At 45.0% G+C, this 23884-nt stretch overlaps 1 long non-coding RNA gene across 1 annotated transcript; it reads right to left on the reverse strand.

Annotated features, from left to right (window-relative positions):
- Positions 1-206: 206 nt before the first annotated feature.
- Positions 207-23454, reverse strand: LOC135969326 (uncharacterized). Its single transcript, XR_010584508.2, has 3 exons — positions 23416-23454; positions 11776-11887; positions 207-390 (listed from the first exon to the last, which is right to left on the reverse strand). It is a non-coding gene; the product is annotated as an uncharacterized lncRNA (long non-coding RNA).
- Positions 23455-23884: the final 430 nt, after the last annotated feature.

Consider the following 23884-nt stretch of genomic DNA (forward strand, 5'->3'; position numbering starts at 1 on the left):
ATGGCTACATTACCAGAAAACTTATTTTTTTTTATAAAAAGGTCAATAGGTTGAATGGGACCCCTGAGCCGTATGCAGCCTGAGGAGCCCTGAACTTAAAAAAATATGAATTTTATTGCCGTTAATTAAACCTCAATAAATAAATAGAATAAAGGAAGACAAAGGAAAAATAAATGCTCTAGGGGAGAAAACTGTAATTCCTTCAACTTAACCTGAAGTGAAATGTCATCAAAAACACAGAGGGGCTGAGTGAAGTAAGTTCATGCCTGTAATCCCATAACTTGGGGAGGTTAAGGCAGGACGATCACTTGAGGTCAGGAATTCCAGGATCCAGTGATCCATGATCACACCATTGCACTCCAGCCTGGGCAACAGAGCAAGACCGTGTCTCTAAAAAATAAATACATAAATAAATAATAAAAGACAACAGAGGTACAGTACTCCCCCCTTATCTGCTGTTTTGCCTTCTGAGTTTTCAGTTACCTGAAATCAACCATAGCCCAAAAATATTCCATGTAAAGTTCCAGAAATAAACAATCCCTAAGTTGTAAATTGCCTGCCATTCAGAGTAATGTGATGAAATCTCTCATCATCCTGCTCCACCTTGCCTTGGATGTGAATCCCCTCTTTGTCCAGTTGGCGATCCGACCAACTGTCTCAGTGTCACGGTGCTTATTTTACCTAATAATGACCCCAAAGCACAAGAGGAGTGATGTTGTCCATTTGGATATCGACAGCATAAGAGAAGCCATAACGTGCCCCCTTTAAGTGAAAAGGTAAAAGTTCTCGACTTCATAAGAAAAGAAAAAACAAATCTTACGCCAGACTTGCTAAGATCTACAGTAAGAGCAAACCTTCCACTGGTAAAATTGTGAAGAAGGGAAAAAATTCACGCCAGTTTCGCCGTCACATCTCAAACTGCAAAGGTTGTGGCCACAGCGTGTGATAAGTGCTTAGTTAAGATGCAAAAGGCATTAAATTTGTGGGTGGAAGACCTGAACAAAAATTTGTTACAGGCTGGGTGTGGTGGATCATGCCTGTAATCCCAGCACTTTGGGAGGCCAAGGCAGGAGGATAGCCCGAGCCCAGGATTTTGAGACCAGCCTGAGTAACATACTGAGACTCCTATCTGAAATATACACATATTGAAAAAAAAATTATTTTTTTGAGATGGAGTCTCACTCCGTCACCCAGGCTGGAGTATAATGGTACGATCTTGGCTGACTGAAACCTCCGCCTCCCAGTTCAAGCGATTCTCCTGTCTCAGCCTCCTGAGTAAACGGGATTGCAGGCATGTGCCACCGTGCCTGGCTAAATTTTTGTATTTTTAGTAGAGACAGGGTTTCACCATGTTGTCTAGGCTAGTCTTGAACTCCTGATCTCAGATGCTGTGCCCACCTCGGCCTCCCAAAGTGCTGGGATTACAGGCGTGAGTCACTGCGCCTGGCCCATATTGTTTTTAATTTAAAAAACAATAAGAAGGACGTGTTCTGACTGACAGCAATCTGGTCCAGTGCTATCAGCGGTTTCAGGCATCCAGTGGGGGTTTCAGAATGTACCCCCTGCAGATAAAGGGGCACTACTAAAGTTTTGTTTGTGAGAGGGATTTCCTGATGGTCGTTGTGCAAAGGCTGAGCCAGAAGATTTACAAAAGTTAAACAAAGAATGTTTAACTTGGCTTTTGAAGACATTTTATTGACTCACTTGGTAAACTCACTAAGAAGTCGAGTACCCACCTCTGTTCTTGACAAAGGCATCTGCAGCAGGCTGTGTTCCCATCACCACTCCAAAACTGAGTTTCGTTAGGTTTTTTGTTCCATTGTTTTTTTCTAGTGGGATGACTTTGACAGTCATTATCTTGTGCTTCTGGTTCTTTATTGTTTGCTCCTTTACAACATGGCAATCTTCACTAGACAGAGATTGTGAAGGAGAACCAGTCATTTATTCCCTTACTCCAAATAATGGCACGAACAACGCAGCTCCAAGGCCATGAGTCCATCCAAACTGAATGGAAAGTCAAACTTTGGGGACCCAGAAAGTGAATACTCTCGAGAAGGAAAGTAGGGCCAGGCACGGTGGCTCACGCCTGTAATCCCAGCACTCTGGGAGGCCAAGGCGAGCGGATCACTTGAAGTCAGGAGTTCCAGACCAGCCTGGCCAACATGGTTAAACCTGGTCTCTACAAAAATATAAAAATAAGCCGAGCATGATGGCGGGTGCCTGTAATCCCACCTACTCAGGAGGCTGAGGTGGGAGAATCGCTTGAACCTGGGAGGCGGAGGTTTCAGTAAGCCGAGACGGCACCACTGCACTCCAGCCTTGGCAACAGAGCGAGACTCCATCTCCAAAAAAAAAAAAAGAAGAAGAAGAAGAAGAAGAAGGAAAGGGGCGGTGTGGGGCGGGGGAGGAACGGGAGAAGGAAAAGCAGGAGAGTTCAAAATCAGAGCTCATCAGGCGGCATTCAAACACCCAAATTGACGCACACAAAGTGATACAGGGGTGTTACTGTGCGTGTGGAAATGCAGGTTTTATACAAGATTCACAATCAACCTCTATCATCTGGATTTTTTAAGCTGAAGAACAGATAAAGAATCAAGGTGTTCACCTCATCTTTAAGTAGAAGAAATAGACTTTTAAATCAATCAAAGGTAGCTGATGTGCAGCTCGATCAGCTGGAATTTTCCATGATGTTCCTTCCACCACACAAATATCAAGCCCTCGGAGCACGTATATTAAGGAGCAACAGTCATGACAGTCATGTTAGGCATGGCTCCAGGAAGACAAATAAGACATGATCTACCCCTAAATAACTGAGAGTCCGGTTGGGAAGAGAGATGCATACACAAATATTTAAGAAAATCTGTGTTCTAACAGAGTCTCTCCAAATACTTTAGCAACTCTAAGCCAATTTAATCTATAAGAGGTAGGCAGGTGGCTCACGCCTGTAATCCCAACACTTTGGGAGGCCGAGACAGGTGGATCACTTGAACTCAGGAGTTTAAGATCCGCCTGGCCAACATGGTGAAACCCCATCTCTACTAAAAATACAAAAACTTAGCCAGGCATGGTGGTGGTGCCTGTAATCCCAGCTACTCAGGAGGCTGAGGCAGGAGAATTGCTTGAACCCAGCAGGCGGAGGTTGCAGTGAGCCGAGATCGCATCACTGCACTCCAGCCTGGGCAACAGAGTGAGACTCCATCTCAAAAAAAACAATAATAATAATAATATATAAGAGACGATGTTAAACATGAAAGTAATAGTTCCCTTTGAATCAATACCACTAACAAATATAAAAAGAATTGTGCAAGAACAAAACTCATATATATCATTCATTTCCCCCCTCATAAACCTCATGCTTCTAAGGATAGGGGTGCAGAATTTTCTTTCTTTAAAAAATGCTAATAAAGCAGAAGGGGTATTTTAGTTGTTTTGTTTTGTTTTGAGACAGGATCTCACTCTCACTTTGTTGCCCCGGATGGCACTAACATGGCTCACTGCAGCCTCGACCTCCCGGGCTCAAGTGATCCTCCTGCCTCAGCCCCACCAAGTAGTTGACACTACAGGCATGCACCACCATGCCCAGCTAGTTTTTAATTTTTTTGTAGAGACGAGGTTTTGCCATGTTACCCAGGCTCATCTCCAACTCCTGACCTCAAATGATCCTCCCGCCTAGGCCTCCCAAATTGCTGGGATTACAGGCGTTAGCCACCGCACCTGGCCCAGAAGGTTTATTTTAGCCTGATTGCTTTTTGTGTGTTTCTTTGGATTTTACTAAGGAACTTGAAGCTTATATTATTAAGAGGGATTAGAAATAAGTTAAGCTAAAACAGATCATCAGAGTTAACTTTAGTCACAATCCTGGTCTTAGCAACTACAGAAAGTTTTAAAGACAAAATTGTGATATGGTTGAGACGACCACACCATGAAGCTAAACTTAGGTTGAAAGCAGAAGGTCACTTTTTCCATTGAGTCATTCCCTAGAATCAGACATAAATATCCCCGACACTTTTTGCACTGGACACAAAATGGTAAGTCAAGAATAGCTCCTACAATTGATTACACTCACTGCAAGTTTATTTTGGAATATGCCACCTCATATAAGGAGTTTTCAAATTGTAAAGACACCTCGGAATGATCACCAAGGGTGTTTGTTTCCTAGGTACCACCCCGTAGACAGCTTGGTTCAGGAGACTAGCATGGGCCCAGGAATTCACTCATCCCACAAAGTGTATCACATTCCTAGTGTGACCAGGAGGGAACCATGAGCTACAGAGGCAGTAACCAGCATGTGTAACCAAGATGCCAGATGAAGTTAAATTTCATCAAAACTATGGCTGCTTTTCCATTAATTTTGTCACTGACTAAGATTTTATTTCCTTAAAGTGACAGCCATTTCTATTTATCTGAAGTTAATGGTTTTCCCTTGTCAGCAAAGGAACTATATCAGCATTTCTTTTTCTTTGCACCTGGTACAAAATAGAATCCCGTACCCCCAGCATGAGGCACTTCTGAGGTCCCTCTCACCACAGCCATCCACATGTCTTTTGACAAACGAAGGAATCTCAAACCCAACTACTTAGAAGGGAACAGACTTTACATGCAATCACACAACCACTTTTTATTTTATTTATTTATTTTTTATTTTATTTATTTATTTTTTTTGAGATGGAGTCTCGCTCTGTCACCCAGGCTGGAGTGCAGTGGAGCGATCTCGGCTCACTGCAAGCTCCACCTCCTGGGTTCACGCCAGCCATTCTTCTGCCTCAGCCTCCTGAGTAGCTGGGATTACAAGCGTGCACCACCACGCCCAGCTAATTGTTTTATTTTTTATTTTACTTTTTATTTTTAGTAGAGACGGGGTTTCACCGTGTTAGCCAGGATGGTCTCGATCTCTTGACCTCATGATCCACCCACCTCAGCCTTCCAAAGTGCTGGGATTACAGGCGTGAGCCACTGCGCCCAGCCAAGAGATGGAGCCTCACTCTGTCACCCAGGCTGGAGTGCAGTGGTGTGATCTCGACTCACTGCAACCTCCTACTCCTGGGTTCAAGTGATCCTCCTGTCTCAGCCTCCCGAGTAGCTGTGACTACAGATGTGCGCCACCACACCCAGCTAATTTTTGTAGTTTTAGTAGAGACAGGGTTTCGCCATGTTGGCTAGGATGGTCTCAAACTCCTGACCTCAGGTGATCTGCCTGCCTTGGCCTCCCAAAGTGCTGGGATTATAGGCGTGAGCCACCACATCCGGCCACACAATCACATTATTTGTTGAGTCCAAGTATGCCAAAATCTATTTACGGCTAGCCAGTAACTGATCGGGGCCCATTTGATTTTGCAATGGCAATTACACTGTTTGTTGCTTATCCCTAAGTAAATGACACAGCTGTGCCTAAGTAAACTGGCTGAACAGGAGAGTTGGTGATTGTCTAATCCGGGATTGGACAATTACAGACTGATTTATGGTTTTGTGAAAATAAAGTTTTATTAGAACTCAGACACATCCATTCATTTGCATATTGTCAAATGCAACATAGAAGCAGGTTTCTGTCACTTACACTTAAAAGAGCCCTACACAGAAAAGAACAGAAAAACATAGGAGAATAAATATGAAGGACTCTAAATATCCAGGGAGGGAGATGTTCAACCTTTCTAGTAACTAAAGGAATACACATTCTCTTTTTAAAATGGGACTTCAAAAAAATTCAGTGGCATCTCTATCATGTATTTGTGTATGTGTCCTCTGAACTAAAATTGTCTACCTCAAAGTAGTGGTACCATAAGCATTTTTAATTCTCTTAATTATACTTTTCTGTATTTTCTAAATTCTTACTAATGAGAATCTGTGACTTCCATATATTTAAAATTTTAATTTTCCTTTTCCCTTTTTTATTTTTATTTATTTTATTTTATTTTATTTTAGACAGAGACTCGCTCTGTCACCCAGGCCAGAGTGTGGTGGCATGATCTCGGCTCACTGCAACCTCTGCCTCCCGGGTTCAAGCGATTCTTATGCCTCAGCCTCCAGAGTAGCTGGGGTTACAGGTGCCCGCCACCACGCCTGGCTAATTTTTGTATTTTTAGTAGAGACGGTGTTTTACCATGTTGTCCAGGCTGGTCTCGAAATCCTGACCTCACATGGTCCACCCGCTTTGGCCTCCCAAAGTGCTGGGATTACAGGCATGAGCCACCACGCCTGGCCATTCTTTTTTGTTTGCTTGTTTGTTTGTTTTGTTTTGTTTTGTTTTTTATTAGATAAACTCATAATACATCAGATGTGAAACATGTAGGACCTGGAGAGTAAGATATTTTCAAAGAATTCCAAGTATTTGATGACTCATAGGGGGAAGATGAGTGAAGCCTCAATGGTGACTTCATGGTTCAGAGCATATTTTGTTCAGCTTCTCAGCACACCCTGACTGTAGCATATTTATTATTGCTGCAGATTTAATAGCAGCACCAGTATCGTGATTGCATCATATATTTAAGATACTTTAATTTATTAGATCCTGATTTGAGTGTGGTAGTGGTAGTATGCTCACCAATACCCAAGGACCTTCCCTGAAGAAGGACTAAACATCTGCATGGTTGAACTTAGCTGTGGCTGCGTGACTTGTTTTCCCCGATGGAAGATGAGAATTAAGACATTTTAGTGGGATACTTCATGAGCCACACTGTGGCTGTCATTTTCCCCCATCTCCATCAGCCTCAGTCCCTATATGACTACAATAAGCACAGTCCCCCGGCCAAGTTAGCAACACATAGTTGTAAGACTTTGAGCTTATTCATTCCTGCGCCATAACAAAACCTATCCTCACTAACACAAGGGAATCCAGGAAGAGACACCATTGGGGAATCTCTGGAAAGGTCAGCAGGATTGCATGGACTGTGTTGCAAAACGTATCTTAACAATGTGACCTAATGTTCTTTTTTCTTGTTATTTTTACACACTGTAATTATTATTCTTGATATTTTACTAACTTAGCAAAAGGTTCTAGTGCTTTTTGAGCCTGATTAACAAGCAACCTGAGGGGAAACCTTGGCTGTATCAGAAGCTTTAACATTCACAGCACAACTCACACGATGCACTGAATTCTACTGCCACCATCGGAGTAAACCACACGCAAGCCCACATTCTGTAATGCATTACCCAACCCGCGACTCCCTCAGCCCCCAGGCTCAGGAAGGGAAGAGGCTATAACAAGAACCACACAAGCAGCTATTAGTAATTCTTCCCAGATCTGTTTTATTCCCATTCTAAGCATGAGTTTTGACCCAAGATTGTTGTCTTGTGGAAGCTAATTTAAATCATTTCATTAAATTCAGGCTCAGCTTGTGAAATGTGCATATCAAGGGGGAGAGTGTCTTTGTGTTGCATGAGGGATGTGCAAATAGAAAGAAACCATCCTTCACATCACAGTAAAGGAAGAACGCGTTTCAATATAAATTTAAATATTAATTGCTGGCAATTATCTCCAGCGACCTTGCCTATGAAGGATATATAAGGAAGAGTGAAATTACTTTTTAAAAATAGATTATCATCATCCAGAAGTCAAATAGTCCCATGGTCCAAATGTTTGTGTCCCCCCAAAATTCCTAACCCCCAAGGTGAGAGTATTAGGAGGCTGGGCCTTTGGGAGGTGATGAGGTCATGAGGGTGGAGCCTCAGGACTGGGATCAGTGCCCTTATCAAAGGAACCCCAGAGAGCTCCCTCACCCCTTCCACCATGTGAGGACACAGCGAGAAGTCAGGAAGCCATTAAAAGACACCAACTCTACCAGTGCCTTGATCTTGGAATTCCAGCCTCCAGAACTGTGAGCAATAAATGCCCGTTGTTAATAAGCCACCCAATTAATGGTATTTTGTTACACCAACACGAATGGACTAAACAAATAGCTTCTCACAAGTTAAACTGCCTCATAACAAAGGAATGCACACACACACAGGCACAAACACCACCTACAATGGAGTAATCCATTTATACACACACATACACACCGCATGCCATCTTCCATGAGGCAATGCACATGTGCTTATACGCAGGCACACATGCCATCCACAGTGGATCAAAGCACACACACAGAGGCCAATGTGCCATCCAAAATGGAACACGTGCACATGCGCAGCCACACATACACGGGGACGTGCAGGGACACATACAGAGAAACAGACACACGCACAAAGGCACACACACCATCTGCAATGGACCACAGCACATGCATGCATACACAAATGCACACATACAAGAGATACCATAAGAAGTATTTGCATCACATTTAAAATGAAATTTCTACATTACCAGGGCTTTTCAAAAAAATGCCTGTCTTCCCAAACCACATCACTAAGAGTTTGGGCTGTATCTTGCATGCTGATGTAAAAACTTTCTTGGTTGGTTGTCAGGGAATTTCTGCTGTCATAACATTTTCACCATGCTTGACTGTTGACTCAACGAGGTAAACCACAATGTTTTATGAAAATACAATTTCCCTTTGGCCTGGGGCAGGCAAGGTCACCTAGCATAGCAATGCTGTTCAATGATTGCCTGAGATGTTACTCTTTGGCAAATTAAACGGCATACATTCTGGCTGAGGCAAGAGATTAGGTAAAACAGAGTGATATCAAAAATATCAGAGCCGTGTGTGTGTGTGTGTGTGTGTGTGTGTGTTTTGCCATGTCATGTGTAGAAGGTTCAAAAGAAACTCTGCCTTTTAAGAGTGATAGTGGCCACAGGGACTCTCATGGGTGAATGTGGGGATAATTTCAGCATTAAAAAAGTAATAAAACAATAGCGATGGTAATTCTTATGCCACGTATAACAAAAAAGCAGCCAGGAATCAAGAGTGATACTCAAAAGCTGAGAGTACAGAAATAAAGCTCTTCTTCATGGAAAGATTTCAACCAAGAACTTTAGAAGAAATGACAGCATTAGCAATGCACCAATTTGTAACCACCAATGGACTACCTCAATAAGGAAGGGATTGTGAACAGAACACAGTCTCAAATATCACGCCCAATTGTGTAATTCCTTACACGGGAAAGAAGGTATCTGCACAAGGGCGAGATCCGGTGGACACAACCCTCACCAACAGATCCAACTCAGCAAAAGCAATGCAAGAACAACTTGACCATCTGACCCCTATGAAACTCAATGAAAAGGACATACCAAGTCTTCTTGCCAAAGATGTCCAACCCAAATCAAAACATGAGGACGCAATCTGACAAATATGGATCATGGGACGTTAAAGACAGCTGGCATTCGGGCATGGTGGCTCACGCCTGTAATCCCAGCACTTTGGGAGGCCGAGGCAGGAGGATCACTTGAGCTCAGGAGTTTGAGACCAGCCTGGGTAACATGGTGAAACCCCGTCTCCACAAAAAATAGAAAAATTAGAGGGCATGGTGGTGTGCACCATGTGGTCCCAGCTACTTGGGAGGGTGAGGTGGGAAGATCACTTGAGGCTAGAAGGCTGCGGTTGCAGTGAGCCACGATGGCACCACTACACTCGAGCCTAGGTGACAGAGAGAGACCCTGTCTCAAGTTAATTAATTCATTAATTATTTAAAAGACAGCTGGGATGGACTTTTCCCAAAAAGGTCACTTCCACACAATAAAAACTAAAGGCAGGCAGACTGTTTTAGATTTTTCTTTTAAATACAGTCATAGCCACACGCAGTGCATGATGCTTAACTGGATTTCAGACGTTTCTAAGGCTGTGAAAGGACATCTTGTGCTGACACAGAAAGCCCTGGCAGCCACCCAGTGGACACAGGTGTCCAGATAGGTGTGGCAGTCACTTTTTGCTCCGGAGAGTGCTCAAGTTGGAGGTGCGTGGTGCAGGTTTGTGAGCCCCTGCCTTGGTGACAGCATTTGGGCAAGGTCGAGACCCAAGCTGTCAGGTTAAGGCCAGGTAGGGGGTGCCGGGCACTCCAGGCGTGCCCCTGGTGACAGGTACAGGCAGCTCGCCCAGACGCCCTGGGGCTGAGACATCAAGCACCAGGGTCCTCACAACTATCATTTCATTTTATGTTATTATTTGTATACATTGATGGAGTACAACTGTAATTTTATTACGCAGCTTTTAGTGCAGCCATCACCTGAATAATGTACATTGTACCCCTTAAGTAATGTTTTATTGTCCACTTCTCTGCCACTCCCCAACCTTCCAAGTTTCCATTGTCTGTCATTCCACACTCTACGCTCATTGACTACGGTTTTGATGCAGAAGTCCCTGGAAGAACTTAACACAGTTTCCTCTATCGAACCCTGGCATCCTTTTGCTAGTGACACCATTTTTAAAAAGAAAAGAAAAGATCCCAGCAACAATTTCGAAAAGGGAAAAGACAGTTTAGTTTAGAGAATTAAACTGAATCCATTTAAACTTTGTATTTATATATTAGTTCACATTACTAAGGATTTTGTACTTTTCACATTACTAAGGATTTTGAATTTTAGCACTATTCAAAGGATAATTTTCAGGATGAAATCATATATGTAACGTGCTGAACTAAGTGCCTACCACACTGTAAGTATACACTACATTTGCTTACTTTTCTTCCAGTAGAGTATCTAGACTTGTGACAATTTAATGAAGAGTGAGATTGGGGGAAGAGATGTCCCTGAATCTGCACTCGTGTGAGCAAAGGTACTCATGGCAATCCTCCAAGGTTGTAAACTTTTACATTTGAAACATGCACCCTGATACCAGCCCCAATCTAATCCCACAGGACTTCCCAGCTACTTAAGCAATTACATCAGTTGCAGTGAAATTAAGTTTACACACTGACACTGAAAGGAAAGATAACAACAAAAATTGAAACTCAACTTCAACAATGACAACCGGGCATGATTCATAGACTGCAAAACCGAAGGGACACGAATTATCTCCAGCTCTTCTCAGCACTGAAGAGAAGAGCATGAAAAGGGCTATAAATCAAACTTTAATTTAGAAATTTCCTGGGATTTCACTTTCATTTATGATCATCTTATTCCGAAAGGACTTCTAAGTCACTCTCATCAGTAAAAGAAACAGATAAGCACCTCACTTAAGTACAAATCATGGCTGATGTGTCTCAATTCCCTAGCTCACCTCGCAAAAATATGTCTGTGCCTGTCATTTATTTTTTTTTAAATGTGATCCCGAATAAATTTTACATTTCAGGATATGTTCCAATCTGATGAAAATCAATTCTAAATTACATCATGGGCTAGGCACGGTGGCTCACGCCTATAATCTCAGCACTTTGGAAGGCCGAGGCGGGAGGATTGTTTGAGACCAGGAGTTTGAGACCAACCTGGGCAACATAGTAAGACTCCATCTCTACAAGTTTTTTTTAATTAAAAAATAAAATAAGATAAGTTACATCATACCATACTCTTAGTAGATAAAACATTTTAATTTGGTAAGGAAAGGGTTTTAGCACAGCAGTTCTTTGTAAAAATTATTTTCCCTTTACCCAAGACCCAAATTATTTTCCCTTTACCCAAGACCCAAGCCTCCCCATTGCTGTAATTTCATCTTTTTTTGTTTGCTCATTTGAGACAGGGTCTCACTCTGTTGCCCAGACTGGAGTTCAGTGGCACAATCATGGCTCACTGCAGCCTCAAACTCCTGGGCTCAAGCAATCCTCCCATCTCAGCTTCCCAAAGCACTGGGATGACAGGCACGAGCTCCTGTGCGGCCCCATCTCTTGAACCTGTTAGATGGTGCCACTATGTTTTCAATGCAGTGTGTATTCAGTGTGCCCTCCACCTCTATAGGACTCAGGACAAAACATTACCTCCTGGATTCTCTTTGCCTCTTCATGATGGACGGCAATCCACCCCATCCAGGAGGCTCTGCTACAGTAAGGACCCACACGCTAGCAGCCGTATGCATGCTTTTTCTTCTCTCTTATTTAAAAAAAAAAAAAAAATCAAGATCTTGCCAACAGTTTTCTATGTAATACCTGAACCATATTGCAAAGGGTAAATTGTCCATTTAACAAATTGCTTGGAGACACAAAGATATGCCATTTAAAAATTACACATAAAAAAGCCTACAGAATCTCTAACGCAGGGGTCAAGAAATACACCTGCAAGCAAAATAAGGCTTTATAAATAAAGACTAATTAGCATTCAGCCACACTCATGTGTTTATATATTGTCTATAGCTGGAGACAACTGAGTCAAACAGTTAAGACAGTGACCCTATCTGCCACAAAACCTAAGAGATTTGCTACTGGCCCTTTACAGAAAGTCCACTAATCCCAGCTCTAACAGAAATGAAGTGCAGGTAGCATGTGTAACTTTAAAGCTCTCAGTAGCCATATTAAATCAGTAAAAAGAAGCAGGGGAAGTTAATTTTAATGACACATGTTAGCCCAATATATGCAAAATAGGATCATTTCAACACATAAGGAATATTAAGTTATTAATGAGAAATGTTCTATTTTTTCCATAAAAAGACTTGGAAGTCTGGTGTGTTTTACACTGGTCAGATGACATTTTGATTCAGACTAGCCTCAGTTCAAGTGCTCCCTAGCCACTGGTGACTAGCGGCCACCACATTGGTCCCTATATATCTGAAGAGCATGCCAAGTAAGAAGAGAAAAAGATGGAAAAGAACACAGTTTCCACTCAAGGCTGCAGCTTCAGACAAGTCCAATTACACAGTGATTGCGAGAATGTACACTTTCTGCTCATCTAAGTAGATCCCAAGTAATATTTGGGACGTACTTACGCTAAAACATCATTCGTTGCATTGAATGAGATTCACACACAGCCCAGTGTCCTGTATTTTATCTGGCTCCTAAGCCTCTGTCCCTGAACCCTCCTGCTTGTCAGTAACAACTCAAGTGAGGGTAGCAAAGCAGAGGCCAGGCCTGCTGAGATGCCTCCCCTACCGTAAGCTCTGCCAAAGATGCCGCCAGAAGTCTTTGCTTTGCTCGTGCAGGCATTTAATGCTTTCTGAAAATTGTTCACAGGTGCATACCCACTGGCCTTGTAAATCAATTAAAAATACATTCAGCTGGGTGCAGTGGCGCACACCTGTAATCCCAGCACTTTGGGAGGGCGAGGCAGGCGGATCACTTGAGTCCAGGAGTTTAAGGCCAGCCTAGACAACACGGCAAAACCCTGTCTCTACTAAAAATACCAAAATTAGCTGGGCATGGTGGCACACACCTGTAATCCCAGCTACTCAGGAGGCTGAGGCAGGAGAATCGCTTGAACCTGGGAGGAGGTTGCAGTGAGCCGAGATCACACCACTGCACTCCAGCCTGGGGGATAGAGCAAGGGGAGGGAGGGAGGGAGGGAGGGAGGGAGGGAAGGAAGGAAGGAAGGAAGGAAGGAAGGAAGGAAGGAAGGAAGGGAGGGAGGGAGGGAGGGGAAGGGAGGGAGGGAGGGGGGGGGAAGGGAGGGAGGGAGGGGGGAAGGGGGGAAGGGGGGAAGGGGGGAGGAAGGGAGGGAGGGAGGGAGGAAGGAAGGGAGGGAGGGAGGGAGGGAGGAAGGAAGGAAGGGAGGGAGGGAGGGAGGAAGGAAGGAAGGGAGGAAGGGGGGAAGGGGGGAAGGGGGGAAGGGGGGAAGGAGGGAGGGAGGGAGGGAGGGAGGGAGGGAAGGAAGGAAGGGAGGAAGGAAGGAAGGGAGGGAGGGAGGGAGGAAGGAAGGGAGGGAGGAAGGGAGGAAGGAAGGAAGGAAAAAGAAAAGAAAGAAGAAAAGAAAGGAAGGAAAGGAAGGAAAGAAAGAGAAGAAAAGAAGGAAGGAAGGAAAGAAAGAAAAAGAGAGGAAAGAAAGAAAAGAAAGAAGGAAGGAAGGAAGAAAAAGAAAGAAAGACAGAAAGACAGAAAGACAGAAAGAAAGAACAGACAAAAGAAAAGAAAAAATGGGATACATTAAGGATACATTCATCCAGCCCAAGGGCTGCTGGGTGTCGTGCAGAAGCGCCTGCCTGCACCGTCTGAAGATGGGTCGAAACACAGAAGCCATCTCCCTCTTAAGTAGAATTGCTTAGAGGAAAAAAAAAAAAGAGTTTTGTCTCACCCAGACCCTACGAACGCTTTACAAAGAATATAAAGGACTGACAGAATCAAGAGTCTACAATAAGAGTTGACTATATGGCCAGGAGCGGTGGCTCACACCTATAATCCCAGCACTTTGGTAGGCCAAGGTGTGTGGATCACCTGAGGTCAGGAGTTCAAGAGCAGCCTGGCCAACATGATGAAACCCCATCACTACTAAAAATACCTAAGTTAGCTGGGTGTGGTGGCACACACCTGTAATCTCAGCTATTCGGGAGGCTGAAGCTGGAGGATTGCTTGAGCCAGGGAGTTGGAGGCTGCAGTGAGCTATCATCACACCACTGCACTCCAGCCTAAGCAACAGAGTGAGACTCTGTCTCAAAAAAAAAAAAAAAAAATTTTTTTTTTAAAAGAGTGACTACAAATAACTTTCCTTATTGCTGTGGAAAAAAATGATAATCACCAACGTCTCCTTTTTGCCTCGAGGGACTATAGGCCAGCCCTTTTAGAATCAGTCAAAATGAAGAGCTTGGGAATAGACAATGAGATGTCCAAAGAGTAATTTTAGAACGTGAGAGCTGTCTGAGAACCCACATACAAATCCAAGTTGTAAAAAGCAGAGCTTGTGTGTTCTGTTTCCCATATCCGAGAAATCAGTGACATAGCTCAATATTTCTCCAACACAGAGCCTTCCAAATGTGGTTTCTTCCTAAGGCCACTGTAACACAGTTGAAAGCACAGGGTGAAAGCTGGATTGTGTGGAACAGAGGACTGTCAGGTGAGAGAGGAGTTGGGGTCTGTGGTCGGGGGACACTTTGCAGATGAGTGAATCAGTGGGCAATTGTGGCATAATCAAAGTTGTCTACATGATTCGAATAAGTAAGCATAGACTCCCAAAATGAAGGAAAAGATCTAGTGACAGCCACAATTATGCACTTTTCCTTTTACTCATCTTGAAAAACCATTTGGGAGAAAATTTCTCACAGAAAGAACAGAGAAGATTTATGTCATGCTTTTGCAAGTTAATTTCCATGCAGAGTCAAATTTCTCATCATCAATCCATTAGTTAATGATTGTTCAGAAGACATTTCCATGCAGAATGAGGGTTATCTTTCAGTTGGAACAAATTTTTTTTTAAACTCTGTGCACATTAGTGAGGTCAAATGAACATTACAACCCAGGAGAAGACTAAAATAATCCCACTCCCAAACCAGAATGTTTTCTTTTCAGTGTTTCCCTTATCATTTCACCGTATAGTCTCAGCTACAAGAGAGGCACTGGGAGGGCTTGTCAAGTGTCCAGAATTCTGGGGATATGCATTCAGTTCTCACGAGCTCTGCATTTGTGGTGGTACCATCTTTTCCTCTTATTTTGCTGACAGCCTGCCCACCTCGTCTTGAGATACGTTTATCCTACAAACCAGAATGCTCATTCCAAAACAGAAAGCATAAAATGCTCTGCAAAAACAACAGCCTGCATGGTATCAGTAGGCTTCTAAAGGAGTTGTTTCCTTCTCCCTGTACCAGGAGAACATAGCCCATCAAATTCTCAAATTTCTTATTGGGCAGAAAGATTTCTTTTCGGCCGGGCGTAGTGGCTCATGCCTGTAATCTCAGCACTTTGGGAGGTCAAGGTGGGAGATCACTTGAGCCCAGCAGGTTGAGGGCGCAGTGAGCGGTGATCATGCCACTACACTCCAGCCTGGGCAACAGAGCAAGATGGTGTCTCAAAAGAAAAAAACAAAAAAGCAAACGCTTGGCAGTCTATTTTTTTAAAACCTATGACAGAAAGAAATATTTTGTTTGTTTGTTTGAGACAGAGTCTCGCTCTGTTGCCCGGGCTGGAGTGTAGTGGCGCCATCACAGCTCACTGCAACCTCTGCCTCCCAGGTTCAAGTAATTCTGCTGCGTCAGCCTCCCGAGTAGCTGGGATTACAGGTGCACGCCACCACACCTGGTTAATTTTTTTATGTTTAGTAGAGACGGGGTTTTGCCAAGTTAGCCAGGCTGGCCTCAAACTCCTGGACTCAAGTGATCCACCTTCTTCGGCCTCCCAAAGTGCTGGGATTACAAGGGTAAGCCACTGAGTCAAGCCAACAGTCTGCATTTTTTACTTCACTAGAAGTTATCTTGTCCTATGTCCAATCTAGAATTCATTAATAAGAGGAAATAAAATGATGAATGCACTTAATGCCACTGACTTGTGCACTTAAAAATGGTTACAATAGCAAACTTTGTGTTATGTATATTTTACCACAATAAAAAAAACTAAAAGTGAAATAAAACCAAATAACCATAAAAGGCCACCCTCAACACCAGGTTTATGGAGAGTCTTATTCTTGTGTTCCCAGCACCCAACAATGCCAAAGTCTGCTTTTCCCCCATGAGCCGGAGTTCTGGAAATTTATCTCCCCACTAAGCAGCACATTGTTTGGTCATCCTGGCCATTCAGTCCTGTCTGGGAATGTGGCCATAATTTAAATATGCTGTTAAAATGCAGAGCTATCTATTCACAGCATGGTCTACTTATTTAGCCATAGGGTGTAGACAAACAGAATTCTGTTTAAATATTTCCGCAATATCCAGTTACATCTCCAAATTCGATGACCACAGCTCATGTTTCCCCTTCCTTATTGACAATCATAAGCAATTTCTGTGCAAAGGGAAATGGTGGCTATTTTCATAAGCAATCACATTCTTTAATGAGGTTTTTTTTTTCTTTTTTGTCTACTTGCAGGTAATTTATGAGTAGGTGTATTTTGACTTTTTTTTTTTTTTGAGATTAAGCTTTCCTAATATAATCCCACTCTCCAATCTGCTGTGCTGGTTGACTTTGGGGATGGTTGTCAGCTCTGTGACTTGGTTTTGTGGCCTCTTGACTGTCTACACAGGGCACTCCATGGACTTGGAGGAAGATGGGAGAGTCCAGAGGTAAGGAGGATATTGCAGGGCTGGGACTAAATAACAAAGAAAAGGCCAGAGAGACTCCGGGAGAGCAAGATCAGTTCACACAGAAGAACGAAGTATATGGCAGGCACGTGGGGCCAGGAGGCCATGCAGCTGCGGCTGTGAAAGGTCAGTTCAGGAAGGGCCTATATTCCTGGCTAAGGAGTTTAGATTATACCCTGCAAGGAAACGGGAGACCACGCAAGGGTTTTCAGCAAGAGGGTATATGGTGAGCTGAATAGCAACTCCCAAAACATACAACCAAGTTTGAACTCCCAGAACCTCAGAATGTGACCTTATTTAGAATTAGGGTTTCTGCAGGTGTAATTACAAGGATCTCAATGTGCGAACACACTGGATTTAGGATGGTCCCCAAGTCAAATGACTGGTGTCCTTCTAAGAGAAAGGAGAGGGAGATTAGAGACAGGGACAAAAGCGCCATGTGAAGACAGAGGCAGAGACTGGAGTGACAGTGAGTCTGCAAACCAAGGAGCACCAAGGATTGCTGGCTTCCCCCCCCCCCCCGGAAGCTAAGAGAGCTGCATGGGATGGAGTCTCCCCCAGAAACTTCCAGAAGGGACCAGCCCTGCCGACACCTTGATCTCAGGCCTGTGGCCTCCAGAACTGTGACAAAAGCATTTCTGCTGTTGTAAGCCACCCCCAGTTCGTGGTGATTTGCTACAGCCACCCCAGGAAATGAACACAGATTCACATCGTCAGATGTGCATTTCAGAAACATTACTGTGGCTTCTGTAGAGGAATATAGCTTGAACCAAAAGAGGCAAGCGTTAAAGGGAGACCAATCAGAACAACTAACGCAATAATTCAGATGAGAACTGAAAACGTCCGGTTCCACACAGGGACAATGAAGATGAGGTTTAAGGCAAAGGACTTGCACAGATATGGTCAGATTGCCCCACGTAGGGAAGGGAGAGCAAAAGGACAAGGATAGGAGGTACTAGAGGGGTGCAGGGCACAAGTGCGGGTGACCTGGAAAAAACGGGACAACTGGGCCCTGGAACGGCAGGCATGAAGGGCATGGATGTAGATAAGGTTCCTTGCTGCTAAGTTAAGAAATGAAAGAACTTCCTGCACAATGACCTCCATAAAGAGGCAAAGCCATCTTCTGAGAATGTGCAGGGAAGGGGTTGGGGGAAGCACTGATCATTTAACAAAGGATGGAAGACAGGGCTAAAGAGGGATGCACAGAATCTCTTGCTCTCAGGAGGGCCCAGCTGGGGTTGAAGATCACAATGCTGTAGTAACACATATTTGCTCAGTTATGCAATTTTTCCTTAGCAGCCATCAACTGCTTGGATGTGGACCAAGGAAGGCAGATGGCTGGGCTGATTCAAGACTGGGCTTCTGCACAGAGTGATGCACATTTCAGTTTGTTTCCAATATGAGCTCTGTTGCACTGATCGACTTCAATAAATTCTCTACAGAAACATCCAGTACACAAGGTACTCTCTAATGGATACATCGGGTACTGTCACACGTGGGATGCTATGATAGCATTGAGAATGAATGAGCTATAGTGACAGCCGATAGGAACATTGCACATACAGTGTTGGTGACAGATGCAAGACCCCAGAAGATACATGCTGTATGATTCCATTAATACAAAATTAATTCTTTTTGAGGATGTGTACATAGACAAACTGATTAAAAAAAAAAAAGCAAGGAGATGATTTCCCCAAAAGCCCAAATAACGGTAGCTTCCAATGGTAAGAGACTTCTAGTAGGATGGTAATCATAGGAGGCCCCTGAGCAAATGGCAGTGTTCTGCCTCTTCACTTGGGAAATCACTGATTTAGTAACATGTATATGTCTCTGGAATGCTCTTTAACACTTATAGGTCATAAGTCACAATAAAAAATGAAAGGGAAGGAGGAAAATTGTGGCTCCAACAGCATCATATATATATATATATATATATATACACACACACACACACACACACATTTTATTACCTTTTTTTGAGACAGAGTTTTGCTCTTGTTGCCCAGGCTGGCGTGCAATGGCGCAATCTTGGCTCACCGCAACCTCCTTCCCAGATTCAAGCCATTCTCCTGCCTCAGCCTCCTGAGTAGCTGGGATTACAGGCATGTGCCACCACCCCTGGCTAATTTTGTATTTTTAATAGAGACGGGGTTTCTCCATGTTGGTCAGGCTGGTCTCAAACTCCCGACCTCAAGTGATCCACCCGCCTCGGCCTCCCAAAGTGCTGGGATTACAGGCGTGAGCCTTCATGCCCAGCCTATAATTTTAATACTCAACAAAATAGAGGTTAGTATTTCAATAAGCCAAGAACATTTTTCAGTGACAAGCATTTGAAACTAAAGTCAAATGGGGCTACAAGAAAGAAAAAAAGAAGGAAAGGAAAGGAAAGGAAAGGAAGGAGAAGAGAAGAAAAGAAAAAAGAAAAGAAACACATTGGTTCACATAACTGCAAATGTCATGTGTGGCCTTCAGGCTTGGCTAGATTCAGGTATTCCCAAGCTATCCAGGGAGGTCTCACCCCTTAGCTCCATATTCCTCACTACCATTTTCGGTCTCAAGGAGTGATAAGAATGATGTTTTTTTTTGTTTTTTTTTTTTCATTACTGGGTTTACTGGTACCTGTTTAGCAACCCTAGCAAAAAGAACAAACAAACAAACAAAAACAAAATAAACCAAAAAAACCCTTTGTCAAGAATTCTAATAGAAGCCCAGATCTGGCTGTCTCTGGGTCATGATGGGTCAAAGAAGTCGCCGTGGCCAAGGAATGTGAGATGCCGTTTGGCCAGACCTGGGCCCCCAGCGCTGGAGCTCTGTATCTCAGGGACTGAGAATAACAGCCTGTGTTCCCCAGAGAAAATTTGAGTTGTTTTAACCGAAAGATAGAGGCCAAACACGGAGTCAGACCAAAACTACCAACGTCCACTACACATATTTTCACCTTCCTTTGGTGCTATCACCAAGCAGCAAATTTCCGTTCATTTGTCACTCGTATATTTCAAACACCTTCCTTCCCTTCCAACCCTCCCTGACTTAAGAAGCTAAGGCAAACAAAATAAAATACACACAAAAGAAGCAAGAGTTTAGAAGAAGGAAACAAAAGGCATGAAAAAAAATGAGTGAATGATTATATTTCCCCTGCCTTTGGCCTCTAGAGAATCACCTACTAGAAATTTGTGCAAAAGGTCTGCATTCACTCAGGTACAGAACTCTTAGGAACCCTGATAGACATTCCTGCTGGCACAGTTCAGTAGAAGAGAAGACTTGGAGCCTCCAGGGACGCTCGGCTGTTCCTTAAAGAGAGAGGTGAGCTTGAAGAAAGGGTGAAAGATCGTGAATGGCCCGAAGGACTCGGGAGTGAATGACCCGAAGGACTCCAGAGTGTTCCGGACAAAGTGGATTTCCCCCAGAGGGAAAGGACAAACTCTGCCTACAGCTGACCAAGCCAGCCGGCTCCCCAGGGCTTTGCCAGGAAAATCACCACCAAAAATGTCTCCACCATCGTGTCTGTGGTTCCTTGAATCCTTTATGCTTCTGCTGAAACTGCCAAGGCAGGACTTGAAGGCTTCGCTGTGCAAATTCAAAAGCATTGTGAGATCATCAACTCTCTGGAGTCACCACCATTTGGAACCAAACCTTAAAAAAAGCCACCGAGACGGAAGCTCCAATACACTTTCGCCTCTGGTCATCTCCTTTCTGAGAAAATTCATGATATCAGATCATCCACAACTTTGATATTTCTCCCCACATTTCTGAGTTTTTCGGCGGCCAAGGAGAAGACTCCCTCTGTTTCTTAATAATTACTGATAATCGTTTCACCACAAAAGACACTACTTTGGATGAACAAGCTTTGTGGTTTCTGTCAAGTACAAACAAGGAAGATTAAATTAACATCTTGAAAACCCACAGGGTGAGCTTGCTCCTCCCCTCCTTTAGTCTGCAGAATTACCTGGAGCTCCTTCCCAGGTGCCAAGCGCACAGATGTGAGCAAGACCCTGAGACACCACTGCTGCCCTGCGCTATCACCCGGGAATCCTGTGTCCCTAGCAGCTTATCCAGCTGGCTCTCAGGCTACAGTGAAACTGCAATACAGAAGGAATATTCCAAAAGAGAATTGAAAATGCAGCTGTCATATGGGCGACAGGCCCAAGTCTAGCAGTTAACAGCTACCCTGCCCCCACCCCTCCCACTTCCCTGGGAGCACCCTGCTCTCCAGTCTGCAAACCCAGGGGCTGAGGGGCCAGGGGCATCCCAACGCCTGGGTGCCCAAGGGGTGCAAGCTCCTTCCCCACCCACTCTGCTTCCCTTACCAAGCCTCTGAAGTGTTCTCCCCATCCCATAACGGGGAATAATCCCTAAAATTCAAAGGCTGAAGCTCTAATCCCCACTACCTTTCGGAATGTGACCGTATTTGGAAACAGGATCTCTAAGGAGGCAATTAAATTAAAATGAGGTCATTAGGGTGGGCCCTGATCCAGTAGGACTGGAGTCCTTACAAGAGGAGGCAATGAGGACACAGGCACACACAGAGGGACAACCATGGGAGGACACAGGCCGTCTACAAGCCACCGAGAGGAGCTGAGGGAGAAAGCAGCCCTGTGACACCGGGTTTCAAACATGTGGCCTCCAGAATGTGAGGGAATCCATGTCTGCTGCTCTGACATGGCAGCCCTAGCCGGCTCATAGGGGCCCATCCCCCACTCACCATCTCAATGTGGAGACCCTACAGGAACTCATGGCCCAGGGATGCCTTTTGGTCCCTTCACCCCCATTTTCAAAGCCCACACAGTTAGATGCAGGGGGGCTTCTTGCTCTTAAGACTGAAATGGTGCAGCTCCCGACACCCGTCTGTGTCCACGGCCATCCCCAGTACAGCAAGCTTACATGCGACACCCAGATCCCCTCTCAGGTCCCCCTTCCCCCTTCTACAGACACATCCCCAAACCCTTTTAAGATGTTGCATAACCTGGCTCCGGAAGCCAATAGAGTTTTTACTGAATCTGGCTTCACATAATGGCAACAGATTGTGAACTCGACATTTGCCAACTTTTCCCCCGTGCCAGACCATTTTTAAGTTCTGTGTGCACAGAATGGCATTTAAAGGCCTTAAATAACTCTCCAGGGGAAGAAAAGAGCAGAAAGTAGCCCACAAGGCTCCCATAACAGGGGCAGGCACAGCAGCAGCAGAGTTTGGGGCCAGTGCTCCGCTTGGTTTTCGTTGGGGTGGGAGGGGCTTTTCTATTAGATTGTGTTTTTGTTGTTTTTGCTTTGGGGGTGAAAAAGGGGGACAGAGAACAGAAAGCAACCTAGTTTATAGTGACAGTTACTTAGGAAAGTCATTTCTAGATGAGAGGGGAGAGCCCCTAGGGGCTGCTTCTAGATTCCACTCCTTGGGGTTGGAGGGGCCCGGTGAGCAGGCTTTGGGGAGTGCCTGCGTGACTACCCCAAGCCTGCCTCAACCGCACCCCCTCCCTGTGCACCGACAAATAAATGGTGGCTGTTAAAAAAAAAAAAAAAAAAAAGAAAATTTTTTTAAGCAGTGCTTCCTGTTATGTTCAAGGAAGACTAGGGCCGTTTTATTATTAAGCAGTTTTCTCTTTTTAAGTAAACACACACAGGACCACATTGCTACAAGGCTAAAATCTCTTGCCTTACTCAAGCGTCGACATTTTCAATCTCCTATTTTCTTAAGCCCTCAATGAAGCCTTCCAAGAGCTTGCCTATGTTTAATTTGCATTCCGAAACAGAAAATCTAATGTGTTTTAACATTGTCTGCTTCAGCTGAAAAGGAAACTGTAAATTTATACAGTCTGGTTTAAAAAAAAAAATTGGCCATTGCATCTAAATGAGTCTCCTCCGGAAAGAGGCTGGGTGGCGCCCCTCCCCCTCTTCCCTCTTTCACTTCCCCTCCCCCTTCTCCCTCTTTCACTTCCCCTCCCCCTTCTCCCTCTTTCACTTCCCTTCCTCCTCGTCCTTTTCACTTCCCCTCATCCTCCCTCTTTCTCTCACCTCCCATCCCCCTTCCTCCTCCTCCCCTCCCCCTGCCCCTCTGTTTTTCACCCCCTCCCTTCTCCTCCCCTCCCCCTCTGCTTTTTACCCTCCCCCTCCGCTTTTTACCCTCCCCCTGCTCCTTCCCTCCTCCCCTCTCCCCTGCTGCTTTCACCCCCTCCCTCCTCCCCTCCCCCCTGCTGCTTTCACCCCCTCCCTCCTCCCCTCCCCCCTGCTTTCACCCCCTCCCTCTTCCCTCCCCCTCTGCTTTTTACCCTCCCCCTCCTTCTTCTCCCTTCCACCTCTCCCCTCCCCATCCTCCCCTGCTTTCCACCCACTCCGTCCTCCCGCCTCCTCCTCCTCCGGTTCGCATCCCTGCCTCCTCTTTCTCCTCCCTTCCCCCTCCTCCTCTGCTTTTCATCCCCTCTCTGTCCCTCCCTTCCCCCTCCTAGCCTCCTCTCCCTGCACTGGGGTTTAGGCCACAACCTACCTCCTCCCACTTCGTCTTCCAGCCTCCTCCCCTCCCCTCACCTCTCTTCCCCTCCCCTCCCCCAGGATCAGACTCTTGGGGCCGGTCTGTGCCAGCGCCCTACATGGACCGGGAAGGAATTACCGACGACCTTAGAAGAGCTGCGCACTCTCAGCGCCCCGCCCCCACGCCGCCGGCCGCCCGCGCGGGTGTCTCCCTGTGCTCCCAAAACAGGGCTCAGGCTCGCTGGTTCCTCCCCGGGGATCTCAGGGCTGTTGAGGGGACTGTGGTTTCCAGAACCCCGCGACACTCCGAAACAGGAAAGGGGACGGCAGAGGGGTCCTGCAGCGGGGGAGCCCTTGAGAAGGCCTGGGGAGAGAGGGACTTGGGGACAGAGGTAAAGAAGGGAGTCTCTTGAGGGTGGGGAAGTGCCTGGGAAGAGCACGAGGAGGAGTTGGCGAAGGGAAAATCAGGCCCAAAGTTTTAGGGC

This window comes from Macaca fascicularis, chromosome X (genome assembly GCF_037993035.2).
Source record: "Macaca fascicularis isolate 582-1 chromosome X, T2T-MFA8v1.1".
NCBI lineage: Eukaryota > Metazoa > Chordata > Mammalia > Primates > Cercopithecidae > Macaca > Macaca fascicularis.